The sequence below is a fragment of the Marmota monax genome, unplaced genomic scaffold (genome assembly GCF_021218885.2).
Source record: "Marmota monax isolate L192 unplaced genomic scaffold, Marmota_monax_Labrador192_F-V1.1 WCK01_AAM20220418_F8-fsc00215, whole genome shotgun sequence".
Taxonomy (NCBI): domain Eukaryota; kingdom Metazoa; phylum Chordata; class Mammalia; order Rodentia; family Sciuridae; genus Marmota; species Marmota monax.
Genome location: NW_026695214.1, coordinates 2,738,516 through 2,749,856, shown reverse-complemented (window position 1 = coordinate 2,749,856; position 11,341 = coordinate 2,738,516). Strand labels below are relative to the sequence as shown.

At 56.8% G+C, this 11,341-nt stretch overlaps 1 long non-coding RNA gene and 1 pseudogene across 1 annotated transcript; one reads left to right on the top strand and one right to left on the bottom strand.

Annotated features, from left to right (window-relative positions):
• Positions 1–208: 208 nt before the first annotated feature.
• LOC131423695 (uncharacterized) lies at positions 209–4,777 on the bottom strand. Its single transcript, XR_009225590.1, has 3 exons — positions 4,493–4,777; positions 4,354–4,389; positions 209–275 (listed from the first exon to the last, which is right to left on the bottom strand). It is a non-coding gene; the product is annotated as an uncharacterized LOC131423695 (long non-coding RNA).
• Positions 4,778–11,153: 6,376 nt separating this feature from the next.
• LOC124084161 (leukocyte immunoglobulin-like receptor subfamily B member 3) overlaps positions 11,154–11,341 on the top strand; it is a 4,888-nt pseudogene continuing 4,700 nt past the window's right edge.

Below are 11,341 nucleotides of genomic sequence, written 5' to 3'. Positions count from 1 at the left end.
GCACCAGCCTCAAGTCTTCACTGAGCTCAGACCACGTGGACTTTAGGTAGAGGCAGTGATAACGCCCAGCAGTGTCCTCACTCATGAGGGGAACAGGAACCTGGCCTCTCGCTCAGAAGGTGAAGGATTCCTCTTATCCCAGAACTGGATTCTTCCCTCCTTCTCCAGGCGAAATTCCTGAGCCCAAGCAGGGCCCCAGCACACGATGGTCACGGGCCTCCCCCGGGGGATCACAGAGCCTGGCTCAGCAGAGATGGAGGGTCTGGGCAGGGCCCCTGGGAGGAAGCAGACAGCGGCTCAGCGTCCACTGGGAGGAGTGGCTGTGCCACAGATTGAATTCAGTTGCACAGCCCAAGGTTCTTGGGCAGTTTACAGAGCTGTGCAGCTGCGTCACTCTGTGACTCCACAGTTACCCACCTCCCTGCGTCCCTCTCCCTGGGCTCACCTCCTGTGTCTCCCTCCCTGTGTCCCTTCCCTATGTCCCCTCCCCGTGTCCCCTCCCTGTGTCCTCCCTGTGTCCTCCCCGTGTCCCCTCCCCGTGTCCCCTCCCCGTGTCCCCTCCCTCTGTCCCCTCCCTCTGTCCCCTCCCTGTGTCCTCCCTGTGTCCCCTCCCCGTGTCCCCTCCCCGTGTCCCCTCCCCGTGTCCCCTCCCCGTGTCCCCTCCCTGTGTCCCCTCCCTGTGTCCCTTCCCTATGTCCCCTCCCTGTGTCCCCTCCCTGTGTCCCCTCCCTCTGTCCCCTCCCTGTGTCCTCCCTGTGTCCCCTCCCCGTGTCCCTTCCCTATGTCCCCTCCCTGTGTCCCCTCCCTGTGTCCCCTCCCTCTGTCCCCTCCCTGTGTCCTCCCTGTGTCCCCTCCCCGTGTCCCCTCCCCGTGTCCCCTCCCTGTGTCCTCCCCGTGTCCCTTCCCTATGTCCCCTCCCTGTGTCCTCCCTGTGTCCCCTCCCTCTGTCCCCTCCCTGTGTCCTCCCTGTGTCCCCTCCCCGTGTCCCCTCCCTGTGTCCCCTCCCTGTGTCCTCCCCGTGTCCCTTCCCTATGTCCCCTCCCTGTGTCCTCCCTGTGTCCCCTCCCTGTGTCCTCCCCGTGTCCCTTCCCTATGTCCCCTCCCTGTGTCCTCCCCGTGTCCCCTCCCTGTGTCCCCTCCCTGTGTCCTCCCCGTGTCCCCCTCCCTGTGTCCCCTCCTGTGTCCTCCCTGTGTCCCCTCCTGTGTCCTCCCCGTGTCCCCCTCCCTGTGTCCCCTCCTGTGTCCTCCCTGTGTCCCCTCCCTCTGTCCTCCCTGTGTCCCCTCCCTGTGTCCCCTCCCTGTGTCCTCCCTGTGTCCCCTCCCTGTGTCCCCTCCCTGTGTCCCCTCCCTGTGTCCTCCCTCTGTCCCCTCCCTCTGTCCCCTCCCTGTGTCCCCTCCCTGTGTCCCCTCCCCGTGTCCCCTCCCTGTGTCCCCTCCCTGTGTCCTCCCCGTGTCCCCCTCCCTGTGTCCCCTCCTGTGTCCTCCCTGTGTCCCCTCCCTCTGTCCTCCCTGTGTCCCCTCCCTGTGTCCCCTCCCTGTGTCCTCCCTCTGTCCCCTCCCCGTGTCCCCTCCCCGTGTCCCCTCCCCGTGTCCCCTCCCTGTGTCCCCTCCCCGTGTCCCCTCCCCGTGTCCTCCCTGTGTCCCCTCCTGTGTCCTCCCTGTGTCCCCTCCCTCTGTCCTCCCTGTGTCCCCTCCCTGTGTCCCCTCCCTGTGTCCTCCCTCTGTCCCCTCCCTCTGTCCCCTCCCCGTGTCCCCTCCCTCTGTCCCTTCCCCGTGTCCCCTCCCTATGTCCCCTCCCTGTGTGTCCTCCCCGTGTCCCCTCCCCGTGTCCCTCCCCGTGTCCCCTCCCTGTGTCCCTCCCCATGTCCCCTCCCTCTGTCCCCTCCCTGTGTCCCCTCCCTGTCCCCTCCCTGTGTCCCCTCCCCGTGTCCCCTCCCTATGTCCCCTCCCTGTGTCCCCTCCCTGTGTCCTCCCTGTGTCCCCTCCCTGTGTCCCCTCCCTGTGTCCTCCCCGTGTCCCCTCCCCGTGTCCCCTCCCCGTGTCCCCTCCCTGTGTCCTCCCTGTGTCCCCTCCCCGTGTCCCCTCCCCGTGTCCCCTCCCCGTGTCCCCTCCCTGTGTCCTCCCCGTGTTCCCTCCCCGTGTCCCCTCCCCGTGTCCTCCCTGTGTCCCTTCCCTATGTCCCCTCCCTGTGTCCTCCCTGTGTCCCCTCCCTGTGTCCCCTCCCTGTGTCCTCCCTGTGTCCCCTCCCCGTGTCCCCTCCCCGTGTCCCCTCCCTGTGTCCTCCCCGTGTCCCTTCCCTATGTCCCCTCCCTGTGTCCTCCCTGTGTCCCCTCCCTGTGTCCCCTCCCTGTGTCCTCCCTGTGTCCCCTCCCCGTGTCCCCTCCCTGTGTCCCCTCCCTGTGTCCTCCCCGTGTCCCTTCCCTATGTCCCCTCCCTGTGTCCTCCCTGTGTCCCCTCCCTGTGTCCCCTCCCTGTGTCCTCCCTGTGTCCCCTCCCTCTGTCCTCCCTGTGTCCCCTCCCTGTGTCCTCCCCGTGTCCCCTCCCTGTGTCCCCTCCCTGTGTCCTCCCCGTGTCCCCTCCCTGTGTCCCCTCCCCGTGTCCCCTCCCTCTGTCCTCCCTGTGTCCCCTCCCTGTGTCCTCCCCGTGTCCCTTCCCTATGTCCCCTCCCTGTGTCCTCCCTGTGTCCCCTCCCTGTGTCCCCTCCCCGTGTCCCCTCCCTCTGTCCTCCCTGTGTCCCCTCCCTGTGTCCTCCCCGTGTCCCCTCCCGTGTCCCCTCCCTGTGTCCCCTCCCCGTGTCCCCTCCCTCTGTCCTCCCTGTGTCCCCTCCCTGTGTCCTCCCCGTGTCCCTTCCCTATGTCCCCTCCCTGTGTCCTCCCTGTGTCCCCTCCCTGTGTCCCCTCCCCGTGTCCCCTCCCTCTGTCCTCCCTGTGTCCCCTCCCTGTGTCCTCCCCGTGTCCCCTCCCGTGTCCCCTCCCCGTGTCCCCTCCCCGTGTCCCCTCCCCGTGTCCCCTCCCGTGTCCCCTCCCTGTGTCCCCTCCCGTGTCCCCTCCCTGTGTCCTCCCCGTGTCCCCTCCCGTGTCCCCTCCCTGTGTCCCCTCCCGTGTCCCCTCCCTGTGTCCCCTCCCCGTGTCCCCTCCCCGTGTCCCCTCCCTGTGTCCCCTCCCCGTGTCCCCTCCCCGTGTCCCCTCCCGTGTCCCCTCCCTGTGTCCCCTCCCCGTGTCCCCTCCCTGTGTCCCCTCCCTGTGTCCCCTCCCCGTGTCCCCTCCCGTGTCCCCTCCCTGTGTCCCCTCCCCGTGTCCCCTCCCCGTGTCCCCTCCCCGTGTCCCCTCCTGTGCACATCCTCCCTGCTGTTGCAGCTGCTGTCCCACCTGGTGAGGAGGACCTGACCCCAGCTGCATCCTGCCTGGCTCGGGGTCCCCTGGGAGCCTGGGCATCCTGGCCCTGCTGTGTCTGTGCCCACCCCTCCCTGCCCTGGGCCAGGTCCAGGGGCCTCTGCTGAGCCTCTGCCTCGGGGTGTCCTCTACACTGTCCCCTCCTTCTCAGCCTGTTAGCACTTGCTGGCTGGTCACCTGCTGCACAGCTGGCCTCCTGCTCAGACCCCTCTGCCCACTGGAATGTCCCACCCTTGGGCCAACCCAGTCCATCTCCTCCCCTCATCTCCCTCAGTCCTGGTCCCTGTCTGTCCACTCAGAGCCCCTCTGTGTGCTGACAGGAGCAGGAGAGGCACAGACACAGCCTCCTGAGGAGGGAGGACGGGCAGGTGGAGACCCTGTCCAGTTGTGACCCTGCACAAGTGTCCCTGGGCACATCAGGGCACAGAGGAGGTGGCTGTCTCTCCCTGGGACATGGGGCACCTGGCTGAGACCTAGGACAGGTGTCGGGCCCCTCCCCCACTCCCGGGGCCCAGAGTGGGAGAAGCCCAGGTGCCTGTCACTCAGGACACTGCAGCTAGAGGTGGAGCAAGTCCAGGGGCCTCTTGGAGGACAGCCACTGGCCTGTGTGGGGACTGTGGCTGGTAACGGTGTGGGGTGCACAACTGCTGAGGGGCAGGAATGGACGCTCTCCACCAACACGGGTAAGTGGGAGAGGCCAGGCCTGCTGACCCCACCTACCCACTCCCAGGTGGGCCATCAGAGCATCCTGCCACGACCCCAGACACGCAGCCACCATGTCAGGGGCGAGCCCTGTGCTCAGCCCAGGAAACCACAGGAGACAGGCAGAGACACAGGGACCTGGCTGAGGGCCACACTGGGGTTGCCAACGCGTGGGACACTGTTAAGGTCCCCAGGCTCCTGGATCCACATGCCCCTGTCCACAGCTGCCCCTGTGAGGAGGACTGGGACCTGCACTCACCCTCCTGTGCATGGATCTCCTGGCCCAGGCAGAGCCCTGGAAGAGAAGCCCAGTGAGATGAGCGCCCCAGTTCCCCCAGAGCTGGGCCAGCAGGGCCTGGTGGAGCCTGGGCACTCAGTCTCCCTGCTTCCCAGGCCACCTGCTCCCCAGGGTCAGGGTGGCCTTCTTCCTGCTCTGGGGTGGCTGCGAGACCTCCAGGTCCCCTTCCAAGAGTCTCTCTGCTGCCCAGACCTTCCCAAGGCTGGGCCTGTCCCCAACCCATGTGTCTGTCTCTAGGACCCAGTGCTCCCTGGTCACACTGAGCCTGGGCAGAGGTGAGGGGCAGCCCCGGGGGAGGGCACAGAGTCTGCTGGGTTTGCTGGCTCAGGCCTGTGCAGGGAAGGGACCTGTTCCTGTCCTGTCACCTCCACCCAGTCCCCACCGTCCAGGACTCACCAAGGGCCAGGAGGACAATGGAGCAGGGGGCCATGGTCAGGCTCCTGCAGCCTCCCTGTCTGGAGCTGGGGACCCACAGAGGACACAGGGGACAGGATGTGTTGGCTGGGCCCCTCTGGGGTGTCTACATCATGCCCCACAGAAAGAGGAAGAGGTCGCTGCCTCCTTTCCTCTTCCCACAGTGACAGAGGGAGGCCTCGGCTGCTGGGACATTTCTGACCTGTGCTCAGATGTGCTGAGTGTCCCCTGACCTGTGGCCTCACTGTAAATCAAGGGGACAAGGCAGAACACAGGCCCTGCTACAGACTGAGTGGGTCCCACCAGCTCCACAAAGAGCCACTGTCTGTCCTGGGAAAGACGTTAGACCCCGAAAGCTGGACGTCCTCATGTTCAGTGTGGGAACCGCACTCCTGCTGAGCCTCTAAGGGAGCACTGGCCAAAGTCCAAACAGGACATTAACACCTTGAGGGTGTCCCAGTGTAGATAAATGCTGAGAGCCATAGCCAAGTAGGAATGACGCATGGCAATTTCTTTGTCAGCCTACCCAATGTTGCTTAGAAGGAGGACTCTCCATTGTGGAAATGGGCTTGCCTTGGACCCAGGTCATTTGCAGTGACATTGCATGAAAGGTGACCTTGCTCAGGGATTAGGGCGGATCCGGGTTTAGGGCGGATCTGGGTTTAAGGTGGATCCTGATCCTGCTGCCTTAGGTGCCCGCTCCTTGAGTTCCCGTTCAGTTCTCATGGGATTCAGAGAGTATTTGGTATGCAGAGCCCTGTGGAGGGTGTGGATTTTTCCAGAACATGCATGTAGAGTGCTGGTGTATTTTCCCCAGAACGTGCGTGTAGAGTGCCGGTGAGAGTTCTGGAATAAAGAGTTGCTGTTTGAATCTACAAGGCTGTGAGTGGTTCGTGATTTTGTGCCCAGCCAGACTGTGGCATTTCTGTATCCTCCTCCCTTCTGCTAGTGATGGTCTAAAATTTGGAGGCCAACAGAGGTGAGGTTTGAATCTACAAGGCTGTGAGTGGCTCGATTTTGTGCCCAGACAGACTGCGGCAGATAAAGACTAAATCAAGGTGGAGCAGGCGAGAGTGGAAGGGATGGTCCCCGAGTGCACTGAGCCCAGCCCTGGTCTCACCTTGATGGCGGCGCAGACCTGAGCTGTTTCAGGGCCTCGGGGATCCCAGGACAGGAAGGAAGCCCAGAGCTCAGCCTGGTTGAGGATCAGGGAAGACCCCCCCTTTGCTTACCCGGTTCCAGAAGCCCCTGCTGCCTGGTAACTGTGAATTCAAGCTCCTGCAAACCTGCATGGGCTGTGGAGTCCATGTGTGTAATATCCACCAGTGCCGTGCAGGAAGGCACAACAGTGGGGTTCATTTGACATGTTCATAGTGCACACAGCAGTCTGCCCATGTCAATCCCCAGGGCTCCCTCTTCCCCCACCCACCTCCCCTGACTCTTCCTTCACTCTACTGGTCGGTCTTCTTTCTACTAAGTTAGTTTTAGTTGGTGCATTTCTCTTACATATATATTGATATGCATCCAGGTCTATTCACACTGCACACAGCATGACCTGGTCCACTTCCCTCCCCAGGTCCTCCCTGTTGCCCTCCCTCCTTTCTGATCCTTGGTCCCCAACTCTGCTCTACTGCTCTCCCTCTATTTTTATGTGATCTCTTTTTCATTCCTTTTTTCTCTTTAGCTTTTGCAGCAAATGCCATAATTTCCTTCTTCTTTTTGGCTGGGTAGAACTCCACTGTGTGTATAAATCATATTGTCTTTAGTCATTTATCTGTTGACAGGTACCTGGGCTGGTTCCATAATTTAGCTATTGTGAATTCTGCTGCTATACACATTGATGTGGCTCTACCTCTATTGTATGCTGATTTTAGGCTTGTTTTTTTTTTATAAATACCAAGAAGTGGGATCACTGGGTCATATGGTGGTTCTGTTCCTAGTCTTTTGAGGAATCTCCATAGTGCTCTCCAAAGTGGTTGTGCTACTTAGCAGTCCCACCAAGAAGGTATGTGTGTCCTTTCTCCCAACATTCTTGCCAGTAGTCATTGGTATTTGTATTCTTGAAGATTGCCCTTCTAACCTTTGTGGGATGGGGTCTTAGCACGATTTTGATTTGTATCTCTCTGATTGTTAGAGATGTGGAAACGTTTTCCATATGATTGTTGGTCACTTGCAATTTTTTCTTTTGAGAAATGTCACTTTTTGAAATTTGGCCATTTATTGAGCATGTTATTAGTTTTTTAGGTGTTATGTTTTTTCAGTTCTTTATATATTCTTAATTCCCTATTGTAAAAGAAGATGGCAAAGATTTTGTCACATTCTGTTCACCAGATCTAGAAGTCTTCTGGTGCAGTGTTTTGTTCTTTAAGTACAGCATTGTTATCAGTAATGAAAGATACTTGGACTCATTCTCCTTCTATTTGTATCCCGTTAATTTCCTTCTCTTGCCTGATTGCTCTGGCTACAGTTTCAAGAACTATATTGCACAGGTGTGGTGAGAACCGAGATCCTTTTTTTCTTTCTGATCTTAGAGGAAATGCTTTCAGATACTCTCTGCTCAGTATGATCTTGTTTGGGGGTTTGGAATATATAACTTTTATTATATTAAGGGAAGACTCTTCAGTTCCTAGTTTCTTCAGGGTCTTTTTTGTTTGTTTGTTATTTGCATTGCTGGTGATTGAATCTAGGGCTGTGCACATGCTAGCTGTGCCTCTCTCACTGAGTCCCATGCCCAGGCCTCTTCAGTGTTTTGAACATGAACATGTGGCTGAATTTTGTCCAGGGCTTTTTCTGCATCTGTTGAGAGAATTGTGTGATTTTTTCCCCTTGGTTTTATTTGTTATGAATTTCATTTTCTGATTTGTGTATATTGAACCAACCTTGCATCCCTGGGGCAAATCTAACTTGATCATGGCATGCAGCAGTCTTCCTAAAGTGTTTTGAACGTGGTAATGTAAGGGTCCGGCAAAGCGTCGGAGGAAGAGACCACCAAGAGACTGACTCACGCAATTGCAGAAGGGGATTTATTGGGGATCCATTCCAGCGTGCTGGGGCTCCGTGCTCACTCAAGAAGGGAGAGCAGCCCAGAGCCCTGAGCAGGGGCTGAGCACTGCCTAAGTACACTTTTTGGGGAGGGCGGGGACTTTACATACATCACAGTCTCCTTTAACAAATCATCATACACTGCGGGAAAATCAAACAACAACTCCCAAACATGATTAGTTCATTCATTGGCGGGAACAGGTCGGGCGGGAGTGATAGGTCAGTTCTAAAGCGTGGTACACATTAAAACTGATTGGTCCAGGCCCTGCGATGCCTACGTGCAAGGCCACACAGGGCCCTAAGTTATTAAACAACCAGGCGGTCAGGGGAAATATTTACTGGTCGGTTCCAAGCATTGTCTTAACAGCTACAGGAATTTCAGGTTTTGCAAGTAGCATAGGAACTTAACAATACCTGGTCCTTTACATTTTAACTCAGGCCTTGCAGCTTAGAAACTTTACAATGCCCGGTCTTTTACACTTTAACTTCAATTTCTTTTACCCTTACAGTTTACTATTATTTTATTATGTAGTTTGGCATCTGTGTTCATCGCGGATATTGGTCTGTAGTTTTCTTTTCTTCATGTGTCTTTATCTGGTTTTGTTATCAGGGTGATATTGACTTCAGAGAGTAAGTTTGGGAGTGCTCTCTGCCTCTCTATTTCATGGGATAATTTGAGGAATTTTGCATTGATTCATTTTTAATGGTCTGATAGAAACTCAGCAAAGCATCTATCAGGTACCAGGCTTTTCTTTCTCAGAAGGCCTTTGATTTCTGCTTCGCATGATGTTAGTCTGTTTTCTATATCAACCTAGTTCATTTTTGTAGGTCAAATCTGTCTAGAAATATATCTATATATATCTCTATATATTCTATATGTTCCAATTTATTAGAGGATATGGTTTTAAAATAACCCCAATGATCCTCTAGATTTAGCTGTGTCTGTAGTGATGTCTCCTTTTCCATCTTCAATGATGTTGATCTGGGTCTGCCCTCTCCTTCTTTTGGTCATTCTGGCTAATGGTTTGTGAACCTTGTTCATCTTTATGAAGAACTGACTCTTTGTTCCATTGATGCTTTGAGTTTGATAATTACCTATTTCATTAATTTTAGTTCGGTCTTAATTATTTGCTGTCTCATACTGATTTTGGAATTAGTTTGTTTCTGTACTTCTAGGGCCATTGGATGTACCATTAGAGTATTGTTTGGGATTTTCCAGGGTCTCCTTGTCATTGTTGCTGTTATTGCTACCGGGGATTGACCTCGGGCATGCCCCACTGAGCCACACCCGCAGCCCTATTTCGTATTTTATTTAGAGGCAGGGTCTCACTGAGTGGCTTTGTGCCTCCCTTTTGCTGATCCTGGGTTTGAACTCTCAATTCTCGTGTCTCAGCCTCCTGAGCCTCTAGGTTTATAGGCATGTGCCCCTGCACCCCGTGATCTTCCTGTTTTTTAATGTGGGCACTTCATGCCATAATCTTCCCTCTAAGTCTCATCACCATAGTGTCCCCAAGATTGTCATAAGCTGTACCACTGAGGAACAGTGAGCAGAGGCCACGGCTGCTCAGCCTCAGTGGGGTGTGAGGTCAGCCAGGGCCACACAGTGCTCTCCTGAGAAGACAGGGCAGGGCCAAGGGGGTCCCCACGACCCCAGCTGCTCCTTCCTCGGCCCTCCTAATTCGTAGGAGCTCCTGACTCTGGGCCATAGCCACCAGCCAGAGCCCAGAGAGATGATCTGCTGTGGAATTCCCTCTCAGGGTACAGATGGACCAACACCCAGCTGGGGCTTAAAGGCCCATGTGACCTGTCCAGCCCTCAGGGACCCTCTGTCCTGCCCACAGGCCACACCATCCAGGTGACACTGTGGGACCTCATCCAGGTGGGCATGGCTGGCGGGTCCTGGTGCCCCCATCAGCTGCCAAGGTGGAAACTCAGGAAGGGGTGGCCCTGCTGCCCACGTGAGCAGGACCTTGGAGAGTCTGAGCACAGGAGGTGAGACGCCCTGAGGAAGGGGACAGCCAGCTGCAGGCACGTCCTGGGTGAGGTCGGCCTGGGGACTCCACAGGAGCCCCCTCTGCAGTGCTGCTCAGAGATGGTGCAGGACAGAGATGGCCTCACACCTGAGGAGGACACCACCTTGAAAATCCTGTTCTCCTCATTGGGATTCTCAGAGAAAACCTCTGAGCCAGGCTGGTCCCCTGCAGCACACAGCTCTGCCCACAGGGCCTGGGCTCCTGCTGGGGACCTTCTCCCTGCAGCCCCCACCTGGCCCTCAGCCTCTGTGATGGTCCCAGGCCCACTTCAGCCTCCTGTCCACCCAGTGCCCTGCTGGCTGCCCTGAAGGTGGCCCAGGATTTCCTCCCAAGGAAGGAGACACATTTTCTCTATAATTTTGTACCAAAGAATGAAAATGACATTTTTCCACATTGCTTCCTTTCTAGTGTGAAGGGCTGTGAACGCTTCTCTTCAGGATGACGGCTGTGAAGTGGTCATTTTCAAACCCTCATATATTTGAAGTGATGAACATTGAACAGAAGATTAGAAAATAGACTCGGCCCCTCATCTTCAAGGACACAGGACCAGAGACCAAACCCCTGGTCCAGACGAGATCTTAGGACCCAGGAGGGAGAAAGGGTCTGGGCACCGTTTCCTTCTGAGTCCTCTCCCCAGTGTGGACAGCTGAAGGCTCTGCCCACCACCTGCCAGGTCCTCCCACAGCACAGGGCCATGAGGAGGAAGGGGGGACACGGGCCAACACTGGGGACCAGGAAACCTCGACAGGAGACAGGAGGCTTTGCCAGACCCAGCAGCTGCCCCGTCCTATCTCTGCCCCCTCTAGGGGATGATGCTGATCTCAGCCCAGGACGAGAAAGGGGGTGAGCAATGGCCACGGTGTGAGACCTCACGCAGCTTCTCTCAATCCCCCAGAGATGCCTGACCTGGCTCATGCTTCTCTCCTGGTGCTGGGTGGGGTCCAGGCCTCCCCACTGCCCCTCCCCAGCCCTCCTTAATGTAACCGTCCATGGAGAAAGTGAAGGAGCAACCCACGCTGAGGCCTGTCCACTCTGGGAGACACCAAGGTCATGGTGAAGACTCCTGGGGACTTATTTATAGTTAATGACACATAAATATTTCTCATATTTGAGGCACACAATTTGTCGTGTTGGGATATGACTACACTGTGACATGAGCTCCACACTGACCTCATGGACACACCCAGCTGCCCCACAGCTACCGTTCTCCCTTGTTGCTTCTCATGGTGAGAGCACTACAGATCCACCCTCTGCAAATTACAAGTAGATGATATGGTTGTGTCACAACAGTCCCCAGGGCTGAGGTGGGGACACAGGAGATGACACACAGGGTTCCCAGTGTGGTTCTGCAGGACACAGGACTTCTGGAGGTCAGCACGTGCCTTGGTGACCACAGCTCACAGGGCCTTCAGGTTCCCCTTGGTTCTCGAGGCGTGTCTTTGTCAGGGCGGGGGTGGAAA